We start from the raw sequence: 12098 nt of genomic DNA, 5'->3' as shown, positions 1-12098 counted from the left end.
GGGATCGAACGGGTTGTCACCGCAATAGACTCGCATAAAGTGGAGGGGATCAGCGTGTCCAACCCTGGATCCGGAAACCATCCCCACACAGTTATCTGGTCCAGGAATTACGTGTCACTCGAGCAGTAACTCTCAAAATAGTGAACCGGGTGTGGCTGGCTCGTCACTTTCATCGAACGCAAGGTTCATTTGATTTTCTCGACTTTTTCACCCCAAAGAAAACAAACTTTAATCAACGTTCGTACCTATAAATCCTTTTACAACAAAGTGGCATGATGTAATTTCAAATGAACAGGCAAAGACATGCATGAGTCTGTAGACCATTTAGAATTGCGCTCTGATTTTCCAGAGACAATGATTTAAGGATCGGTGTTGAAGCGTCGGACAAACGGAGAGTCACTGACTTCCGCGTTTGCCAAGCTCAACGGTCAGCGTCGATTGGAAGCAGGTTACAATTGGAAGCAAACGTTGAGAGATCGAACTGGGCGACACGCGAGCCTGCAGCAGGGTGACCTGGGGCGGCTCACCGCAGTGCTATAAACCTATCGTCGCTCGATAGCCTAAAGCTCGTGCAAATTCAGCCCTGCGATACAAACCCCGCATCGAGTTGGTCGAATCGGTTGAGGCGGACCGGGGTGGAGTGGGTGATTCCACCTGTTGTTAATTACCCTCCATTGATTCCGCTTTTCCACGGGGTTCAATTTTTTTTTTCACCCTATGATGCTCGAACTCCGAAAACCAGTGGTGACGCACGTACGTCGTCGGTAGCTACGTCACGCATGATTCGTGGATTGTAATTAGGTTTGCAAGTGTACAGTTTGAGACATGAGTCGTAAGATGATTTGGTTACTATAGTCGGGACTAAAATGCTGTTGATGTAGTAAACATAAATTAATGATTGTATCTATGGTAGAATTTCTCATGGCTGACAGTGACAAGTATAGTTGTGGAGATGGATTGTATACGGGGATCTTGACAAATGGTTACTTTAAGATCCATGCAGGTTCGGGAAAGATGATGACGGTGAAATCTCACTTTACCAAACTTGTGCACCTTTCACATTATACACTTCATTTGTAAAGATTGATGTCATCTTCCTTTAAACTTCAGTTTCTGGAATCATACCACCGTATCGATTCTTCATCGTAACACCTTTAAAAATTAACAACCTATTCGGACTCTCTCACGACTAAATTTCATTCTCCATTTACATCTGTAAGAGACAAATGGATTCCTGACAAAAAGGTCAAGACTTATACTGCTTAAATACGTGTTCTCATTACATTATTACGAAAAAATCAGTTTATTGTTCGGACACAGGGAAGAGGTACATGTGCGCGGGCAAAAAATTGTATAAAATACAGTACCGAGAGAATTTTTAAAACTGAAAAGATGGGTAGAAGGTGGAGGTGAAGCAGCCAACTAACCATCCGGGTTGCCGGATCGTGGAAAAGTCGAGGAGATAAAAGCTAGTGCTCGGGTGTCGAGGGGCTGGAGAAAACTCTTACGAAAGAGGAGGATGCAGAGAGAGGAGAGGGCACGGGTGATCCTCAGAGCTTCATTTGCACTCCTCTTTCTCTCCGCCCGTTTCCTCCTCCGTTCGTCTACCCTCGACCAGCGGCCGCGCTTGCAACCTTCTTTATATTAAGGTTTATATTCAGCATTTTTGCGCCAGATTAAACGTAATGGCGGCGTCGTGTTATACCCCGGTATAAAAACAAGCGATCCCACTTCGCGGCGGTCTCCTCCTTCACTCTCTCTCTCTCTCTCTCTCTCTCCTTTTGCCCGAGCAATAAAACTCGAGGGTCGTGTTGAATTAAAAAGAGATCATTCTTCTACTCGGCTTTCATTTACATGCGGGTTACCCCTGTGTTACAAAATTCCACCCTGTACTTTTTAACCGAGATTCACAACCGGCTCGCGTTTGCACTCTTCACGGTTGCTGATTTTTCTTTATTTTTACACGGAAATCTGTGTGCGTGATGGTTTTTTTTTATTTTTTATTTTTTGTTTTGTTTTTTCGTCTTTGTTTTATTGCTTCTCACTAGCTTCGCGGGCATAAATTGTCCGTCTGAATTCAGCAGCCTGCACATCGACCTGCAGGGGATTAATTAAGACGCTTGCCTTCCTGATACCGCTCAATTCTACTAAGGCGTTGTTGCTTGCTGAGCTCGCTGTAGTGAGTGAGTATCTCTAGAGGCTGTCCTCCGGTGCACCGCATCGCATAAATAGAGCTAGAACTGGTACAGTTTAGCTGTTGCTACATCCAAGTACGAGGCACATAACGGGTGTATGGTTATGACGGAAAATGAAGGCCTGCGTCGGTGTTCGCGAGGATTGTGCAAGAAAGGGGGATGGAAGGGGTCAGAGAGGGGATTAAATTAAAAATATACGCGCGGGGAAAGGTCTTCTTTTTTCTCGAGATTAAAAAGTAAACGTACCACGTAAAAGTTAATAGCCAACCGGTGGAAAATAAAACTCATTCGGAATATAAGATAGCTCCGCGCAGCGAGACTTTTGCTATGGGGTATTCTGGGGTCCCTGACGACTCTTATTCTCCTCCAGCGAATTAGAATCACCTTGTTTGGATGGTTTTGGAAACGATTGAAAAAAATTGGACACAATTTTGCAGTCAATCTTTCCAAGTCCAAACACAAGTCGTGATAAATAAGAATTGGAAAATCTGAAAACCGACATGCCTTTAACGACGGACCATAATTTGCTTGCTATATACATACACGTCGGTTGCCCCAAAGGGACATCGTCGTTCCTTTTGAGGGCCGAGAAATAGAGGGGCGGAGGGGGGGGGGGGGGGCAGCGACTTCCTAAGAGGCTGTAATAGAGCTCCTGGAATTAACATTTTACGGCGTCATTAGGGCTCTTAATTAATGTTGCGAGGCGAAGCGCGGTAAGCGGCGGATGCACCGAACGAGTCCGTTCTTCTTTCCCTGCCTTCCTTGCTCAACTTGCTACCCTCGCTTCACCTCTTTCGTTTTTCTTACCGCTTTTCGCCCTACCCGGTAATGTAGATTTTTTTTTTTTTCTCCACAGAGAAAACAAGTGTCCACGAAGACGGAAAATTGAAACGGTGAAATTTAGGGATTACAACTCTACGAAGAAACGTGTGGGGGGGGGGGGTGAAGTGAGGGATGATCGAGGTTCCCGTTTCCCCTCGCGAAGACGTCGCTGCTCGTGTCGATCTGCGGTGTCGTTGCTCCGGTAGTCTGACGCGCGTGGTTGATGGTGTGGCAACGGTTGTCCGAGAAGTTTCTCAATCCACAATATCCGCGAATCTCGGTTTTCCGGGAGCTGCTGAGGGTGGCGTGTCGGGGGAGGCGGCGTTCGCCTTGCTATTGATTTTGTTACTCGCGACCAGCAAACGGTCGCTCGCCTTTGGTTTATCGAGATCTGAGTTAACCGAACTGGATAGGTGACGACGAGCCACCGCTGCCGCCGCTGCTCCCGTTTCGACTTTGCAAAGATCGGCCCTTTGTGCCGTCCGTGGGATTATGCTAATGTAATAAGGCATCATATGGCGCGATAATACATGGGAGTGGTTGCACACACTCGCTGTCTCCTTTTTCCCGTCCATCCACTGACGTTTCGCAATATAAGGGCTCGACCGACGTAATAAGCCTGGGGATCAATTTATTCGACCGCTTGCTGCAGTCACTGCTAGCTTCGCGATCCACACCCCCGGCTCTATGTGGCCCTTGTTTGACAATGGGCAAGCCAAGCGCCTAGGCTGGGGTGAGACGAGCAAAAGGACCGTTTCCTTGTTTTCAAGCGGCCTCTACTTTCACCCCCCGTCACGAGTCAGTTTAATCTTCAATACGATCATGTGACTTCTTTCTTCCAACTGTATTTTGTGCAGAAATTGTAACTCTTGTACCCGATCGATCTATCGTAGTTGCGTATGACGTATTGGTGAATTGCTTTATTATTCAAGGAATTCAAAGTCACATTAGTGAATACAGGATTTATAAAGGTGGTAACAAGTGCGGCTGCAGTGAACGTCGGCGATGCATCCGTATATATTCTGTCGCATCCTTTTAGCCGGAGATGCGGTTTTCAATCCGTATCGAGTTCCAGACCGTTTTCTGGAGTCCTCGACCTCAACCTGCATGTTTGAGAGTTGTTGGAGGTGGTCACGAGGAGCGGAAAAGAGAGAGGGAGGGATTGCGAAGGGCACTTAATCGAGGGTTTAACTGCGGCATCTGGCGAGTGGGATGAGAGGGTATAGCTGCGCTAAACACGCACTTACAGACTGCGGCTTGGCCCCCCAGTGCCGTGCGGGGTAACCAGGGGTGCTGGGCAAACCCGGCGCGGCAGGGAGAGAGCATTAGTATCAATTAGTAGACACGTCGAGGGAAAACGTCACTTTGGCACCAACGCCGCAGGTCCACTTATCTCAAGCCCTGCACTCCATTCTCAAAATGTCCTAGGTACTCACGACTTGTCCTCAATGTTCTCGACGAACGTCAGAGTGCTGACAGTCGCAGTAACGGTAATGGGCCAGTTGTCGAAAGGGGCCTTTTCAGTTTACTATTTACCGCGATGAGAAAATAATCAAAAATCTGACACAGTAATTATTCTTCATTGAAGTTGGAACAGCGTACGTAACTACTGTGACGCGGATATCCGATTTGAAACAGTGTTAATCTGGCATGAACTGGACGCGCTAAACAAATAGGTAAATTACCGTGGAACGGGCTGCAGTAAATCATTTTAATACGAGTTTATATAATGCAGATAATTACACATGCAATGGGATACGTGGTGGTAGTACCTACCAGACTGTACGAGCATGCTTGGGGCTGACGTCTCCTGTGTTTGCGGTACCTACTCCCTGTATGATAGGTATGTTGTTGTTGTTGTCTGTGTTGGTTTGCCCCGTTTGTTGCGTACGGAAAACTAAGGTGGCTCTACACTTAAGGTGGCCCATTCGACTGTTACGCTCACTTATGTGTGCAGCAATTTTGATAGTATGTGTTTATACCTCGAAGTGAACAAGATATCCTCGGCAGTGTATCAACATTATATTTTAGCTGGGATTTAGCCGAGCTTTATCGCAAGGCGCGTTTATAAATACCAACTTTATGGTAATAAATCAGCGAGGATGTAGCCAGCTTAATATTGTTGCCAGCCAGAGTGAAAATACCTAAATCTTTCTTATGTGAACTTCTAGCCGTTTCGTAGGCGTTCACGTACCTACGACAATTTAACACTGTGTGTATGTGCAGCGTATCGCTATATCATACAAAACCAAAGCACTATCTATTCTCTCTCGCCTAACCACAAGTCGTCTATTTAACGGATCAATCAGTTAACAGGCGGCGGTGCAAAAGGCGATTGGATAAGGTGACGTCGATGATGAAATTCAGTCCGCGAAGTGGAGTAGCCAGCATCGATTGGTGCTTAAATAGTGAATCAGTTCTCTGGAAGTCCCTTACGCAGCCATCGGAAGCGGAGAAGTAGAAGGGCTTGATTCCGGTTCGAGTGGGACCGAAAGGGCTCTTAGGGTAGCTGGTCGTCGGGCTTGGGGCGTTTCCTCCTGGTTTTCCTGGGTTCTGGACCGGGGAAATAGGGCGGGGCGTATCCCCTCTGCGGCGGGTAACAACTTCCTCCGCGGTGTTTGCCTCTCGTTTCTCGCGGCTCTCTTTGCCGCACACCACATAACACGCTCCTGCATACCTATACGCGTGAAGAACAAGGCGGGGAGCAGAGAGAGAGAGTTCACACTGGGAAGTCGAATGGTCTCATTGCCAGCTCTGTAACGGATGAAGAGACACAGGGCATTGGATGAGGTGCGTCCTTCACTGCTTGGTTCAAACGCCCTGCGGTTGTTATTTATATCCATGGACTGCAGCCGACGGTGGGACTATGCGGTAGCTAATTCAGGGGGCGAATGTTTGTCATCAATTTTACCGTATATCAACCTTTCATGCATTCGTATACGCAACGGGTGTTCCGATTTATCAATTAAACGGGTAAGGTGAAAGGAGGAATTGATTTTCATGACGAGATTGATGAGAAAGGATGAAATTGAAGAATAATGATTGTAATAAAGGATGAAATTCATGTACCTTAAATCCATCGCGGTTTGTTAGAGAGCTTGCAAGAGCATCCAAGATGGTTGGAAACTGCGTATAAATTCGCTAATTAAGGGGCGTCAAATTGGCGGATAAAATGAACCTGCAACCTGCCTTCGCCGATAGGATACGTAGGGCTGTGTGTGTGTGTGTGTGTATGTGTGTGTGTGTAGCAACGCGAGCGTTTCACTTCACCGCGACCGAGTGAATATATTGTTATTTAACGGGGTTTAAATTAGGCAGTCAAATAATTGTAGCTCCGTGCCTACTGGATTTAACGACTGATATCTATGTATAAGCAGTTACAGCTGTATCGGGTAACTGATCCCAGCCAAACCGAGTGGCTCACTTTCGTGTTTATGTAGATGTCTGTATATAGTTCTTGGGTACGCGTATATACCTATCCACCGGGTGAAGGAACAGTCGAGCAACAGCAGGAACAGTTTATTGGCTGCTCACAGCCCCCAACCGCCCACGTTTATACGATGCCACTAATTACCCTAATTCATTCATGGCTCACCGGGGTGCGTCGACCGGTTCGTGCCGATTTCACTGATCGTATAACCACGAGGTTTAAAGAATGTCTGTTTTTTAACGCGTTGCTCGTTTCTTTCAAATTAAATCCACAGATATTGTAAGAAAAAATTGGCTTCATGTTAAGTATGTCGATATAGTGAAGAAATAACTATAATTATACAGATAATATAAGATGGTGCCATGAAAGCATTTGATTGTACTTGGTTTTAGAAAATGATCGACTCATTGGAAAAAAAAAAAAATCGGGAAACGTTTATCTGCTTTTCATTTTCTAGCGAAAAATGAATAGATATATATAGCTTCGTTTAAAACAGCGCACGCTTTTGAAGACGTCGGAAGATTTGTAGCCAATCGGAGCTGTTCGGTTAAGATCACGGGGTGTTTGATAGATTAGAAGAAAAAAGAAAAAAAATGTACGTCAAACATAGAAAATGGATGTATGTTGATATTGATATAGCTTGTTCAAATAAATTCTTTCGATCGTGCGACTCAAATACATATCTCGAAAAAACCAAGTCGTCAAACACAATTTATATTTTCTTTATAGAATACGCAAGCGCGTTATACCTGCGCCCATATTCGCCGGGCCTAATTCTACAAATGAAAAAAAGTTCGACGAGAGGAGGAGAGGCCAGAAGCGGCAGCGCCCAAGCAATAAATTATGAGTGAAGCGGGCAATAATAATGTGGCAAATGGCGTTAAATATGGTGGATTGAGAGAGCCGGAGTGAAAGAAAGAGAGAGAAAGAACCATGCAGTAGATTGCAGCTCGTGTTAGAATTGTGAGTTGTGAGTTGTGAGTTGTGACGTGCCCAAGAGGGAGGAGGAACCGAACCAGCCCAACTCTTGACTACAGCGCTCAGGGGCCTTCGTGCATTTTGCGCATTCCAGTTTCAACTCTGCCCCAAGCATACGTGCACACTTATATACATATACTGTACCTATGAATGCATGGTTGCAGGGGTGACACGTTAATGTCATTGTATCACCGTGTAATTTATATTAACGATGACTCTGGTACCGGTAACCAATGGTCCGGTTTTACCTAATTTTTTCTAACCCAGACCTTCTCGATATGTATACATATTCTAAATCGATTAAAATTACCAAACTCATGAAACGGATGAAACGGATTGTTTCGTTGAAAGGAAGTCACAGCACGATTATCAACCGATGTGAAACATCGCTGGAAAGGGATTCAAGTATGAATCCACGAGTGCTCAACAGCACAGTTATAGGGCACAGTTTGAGCACCAGCGACAAATTTTTGACACGGCAAGCCTCTGCACGCGACAGTGTGACAAGTATATAGGAATTATAGCCGTAAGTAGCAGCAATATAACGCATGACTGCACCGACTGCTCGTGAAGAACGGTGAAGTGAATGAGAGCAGGAACCGAGGCGGAGAGCAACGCGACTGCAGTGTAGTGTAGGATAGGTGTGGACGGGAGGCTGCAGGAGAAGAGGCAGCTGGATACCGGCTCACCCTGGGCTCTCGGGTTCCATTGTGACCGTCACGTATATCGCCAGACCGGGCTCACCACCTCGGGCTGCGGCAGCGACAGGAGCTTGACTGGGACAGTCGACGACACCCTACAGGCGAGGCGTCCCCTTTTCGCCCCTGATGCAGTGTTTGCTTTGTATTGACTCCCGTAGCGACGTCCCGAGCAAATAAGAGGGATATGGAGCATGTTAAATAGCCCTAATCCTCACTATATATGATTAACCAACGTCAAAAGGCGTACGTACCGTTCTGTCCGTATTATATCCAGTCGCAAAAGAAATTTCTCTCCCCCCCCCCCCCCCCCCCTCCCCCCCCTCGCCACTCCCCGTCGATCCACACGTCTCTTCGTATCCATCCTGCAAGTACCATCCGCGTACCATACACACACGCGCATCCCTCGGTACAATGCGATTTAGCAGTTGCAGTGCCGATCCGACGTTTACACAACGAAGGATTTTGTCATATTCAAATACTGGTCGCCCTTGATCTGTTGGACAGTTTTTTAGATGACTTGTGACGGCGCGGGCTGATGATACCCTTTTTTCGGGTGGGGATCAAAACTTGGAAGGATCAATATTTCGAATTACTGATATATAGAAATTTTAAACATACGAATAGAAAATGACGAAAGATGAATTGATCGAAATATTGAGTTTCGAAAGTTTCACTGATTAGAATTATTATTAGTCAGTGATAGTTTTTAAAATCAAGATATCCAACAATTGATCTTTCGTTATTTTATTTTATATATCCGCCATTCGAAGTGTTGACCCTTTCAAGTTTCGACACCCATCCCCATTTTCTTCCTACACTTGAACCGCATCTGTTACTTGATGTCTCGTGAAAATTTTGATTTCAAAATGTGGAATGTTCGGAGTGTACGAAATTAACGTTAGGGGTAAACTCTAGTTGGTCAGATGAAAGGTAAAACAGTGAAAGGTGCGCATCGAACAAAGGATTTTCGCCGAAAATTGTTGCGGGTAATACAAGTTTAGGTGGCATAAGGAGGTTGTTTTATTAGTTTGCCTAGTGTAATGAATTGATACCTATATGTTTACCAGAGCGTAATAACTGAGGCACGCGACAGATGGCAACGCGATACCCGGGCCAATATTACGACTCAATCAGCCCTCATCGATCACACCATATATTACATTATTACTATACGCACTCCGCGATATTACCGACTGTAATATACAACCGGTGACCGCGTACCGTCGAACATATTGTTGCATTATAATTAGTTCGATAAGGATCATCTAAAGGCGCGGATTATATTCACTTGCAAAGTGGAGCGTGACTTTTGAAGCGATTGAAAAATTGACAGTAAACACATGGTCGGATTGAAATTCTAAACGTTAAGTTCAACATGTTTACTCATATGATTTGCAATCGCACGTTATTTCATGTTAAATCCGAATTTGAACACTTGTACAAAAGAATAAGGCTGATTATTATTGATGTGTTTGCTCTGTACTAGTGTATACACTTTGTGAAAAAAGAAACGGAAGTTGCACGATTTGCCAGAAGTAAAAATCAGTTAATCATTCGAAAAATTTGAAAAGGACAAGCCAGTCTATGGGAACTAGACAAATTCCGATTCAATTGCTAATATATTCCGCTCTTTCAATGTTACCTTGACTAATGGTCTTGAGTGACCTTTGCAGCCTGCACAGATCCTGTCAAAAGTACCTTAACTTACTTTGCGCGAAAATTTTGCCACATTATTGCGCAGACGATGTACACCCAGCGTTGTTCGGATATCAAAGCATCCAATTCGTGCAAGTCATTTGCAAGACGAAAGCTGCAGCGTGCTGACCAATTATATTAACAATTGGGGAGGGTAAAAAGGAGAAAACAAATATTCCACCGAATCGGGAATCCTGACTAATATCTGGACCCGTGTTATTCCATGTGACAAGTTGAGAGTTTCAGTCAGAAAGGCGAAAGGCTATTAGATGATCAACGCGTTTCCTCCGTAGCAGAAGCCCAGGGTGGCGATGAGAACGCGAGAAGATAACAAACAACGAACGATAAAACGTCAAATGGTGAGAAAGACACGAATGTCGAGTAGAAGCGGAAGGATGAAGGAGGAAGGAGGCTGGGAGCAAAGGAGGGAGGGTGAGCACAATGTACCGCGAAGACAGGGCTGCAGCGAGTAGAAGTCTCCTCGACTCCCGGTTTCCTCCCTCGTATAATATATCCCACTCCATTCTCCTCGATGCTGAGAATGGCGGAAAACTCAGCGCTCCATTGGTTGATGCCCCCCTCAGCTCTCCTAAAGACAAATCGAGGCAATCGTACGAGATTCTGAATAACAAAAGCGCCCGAGGAGGGAAACTGGGACTCTGTTTACAGGATAGCAAACTGCAGATACCGTTAGCGAGAATCCATGACACCTGCGACCTGAGAGCAGCACCACCGGGATCGAAATCAGGAATGATCGTCTCTGTGTGTCTCGTTCAGACGGAACTTCCATGGCCTCGGATTCATGCCGCGTAATACGTCATTGATATTCACGGCGCCTTCGTTCTTCCTCACTCTTTTCGATTTTTCGTATGGTTTACGGTACTGCTGTTTCCGTTCGAATGACCCAATCCCTCGATGATGCATGTTTCGCCTCGTTGTCCTTTCTTCTATAACTATAACTTCTATTTTATACCTACATTTTTGAAGAAATAATTTTCTCGGGGAATTTCGCGATCCCTAGAGTGGTGGGCGTAACCGATCTCATTTCGAATACCGATATTTTACGGAATGAGACGCGATTTGAGGTCGATGAATGATTTGAGGATCGTTAATTCTGTTCCTACGGAAGTTCCGTCTTTCTCATCCATATACCATCGCGTCATCCGGATTCCATCTACCTAGCTATATACATACAACTCGCGATGCAAATACCTTGAATAATATTTCAGAAGCTTACGATGTAACCGATGTGGTATCATTTATTAAAATTCCTCAAATAGATCTTGGATATATCTTCTCAGATAATCCTGAGAAATCACGAATCCTAAATTATTCGCGTCATTCATCCCTTGTTATTATTCCCATTAAACATTTTCTATTGCATATAATTTGTTAGCCCCTAATTATATGGATTACACTTGCGCTATGTAGGTGAAATTTATCGCTAGCACCTTAAAAGCGGAAGAATCTTTTAAGGGCAGGTATATCAGCGACAAACTTTCTGATATCCCGATTTTGCACGTCGGTGTATAATTTTGACAGCAGTCTGCCAAAGCCCGTAATGACGAAAGCATCGAACAGAGGATCACATATCGTTGCGTAAAATTCAGCTCTGGATTCTTTCCAGCTCTGTGCGAGTACTTATATTATACCTTCGCGAATTGGGGTGTAAAAGTCTCCGAAAGAAATGAAATTCGCACGGTTATCGCGCTGCTGGAAACTTGGACTGAAGTACCTACACGCCGCAGGCTTTTCTCCATCAACCTCGCACTCTATAAGTCAGGGTGGCAAGTGACCCAGAGACCCAAAGTCGTGAATTCGGTGCTTATGCCGCTAAAAGTTTATAACCTACTGTGTGGCGAACACATACACAAGCAGATCCGATTGTCAGAATAAGGCACAATCGAGTCTGACGCATATACTTGGACAGCCAGAAGGAGAATAGAACGTCGCAGATTCTCTTTTAGGAAATTATTGCCGGACGTGCCTTTGGCGTGAAATGGCATGTCGTTAGAGCTGCGGGAATAATGAGATTTCTTTTGGGTCGTGGCGAGCGTTTACCCTGCCTGCCTACCTGAACCAGCAAGCTACTGTCATCGGTTGTACTACGCCAAGATCAGGTGCAACGTTTCCTACCGCCACCCTCGCATACCTCCTTTGTCGGTCTTCCAACTCCCGCTGTGCCCGCAACGCCCGGCTCTCGCTCATTCACAAATACGCTCTTCCACGTTCATTCATGATTTCTCGGACCCATCTAGCTTGTACCACGATCGGACC

The sequence above is a fragment of the Diprion similis genome, chromosome 12 (genome assembly GCF_021155765.1).
Source record: "Diprion similis isolate iyDipSimi1 chromosome 12, iyDipSimi1.1, whole genome shotgun sequence".
In the NCBI taxonomy this organism is placed as follows: Eukaryota; Metazoa; Arthropoda; class Insecta; order Hymenoptera; family Diprionidae; genus Diprion; species Diprion similis.
The sequence above is the reverse complement of the archived record's forward strand: the minus strand, read 5'-3'. Positions refer to the sequence as shown.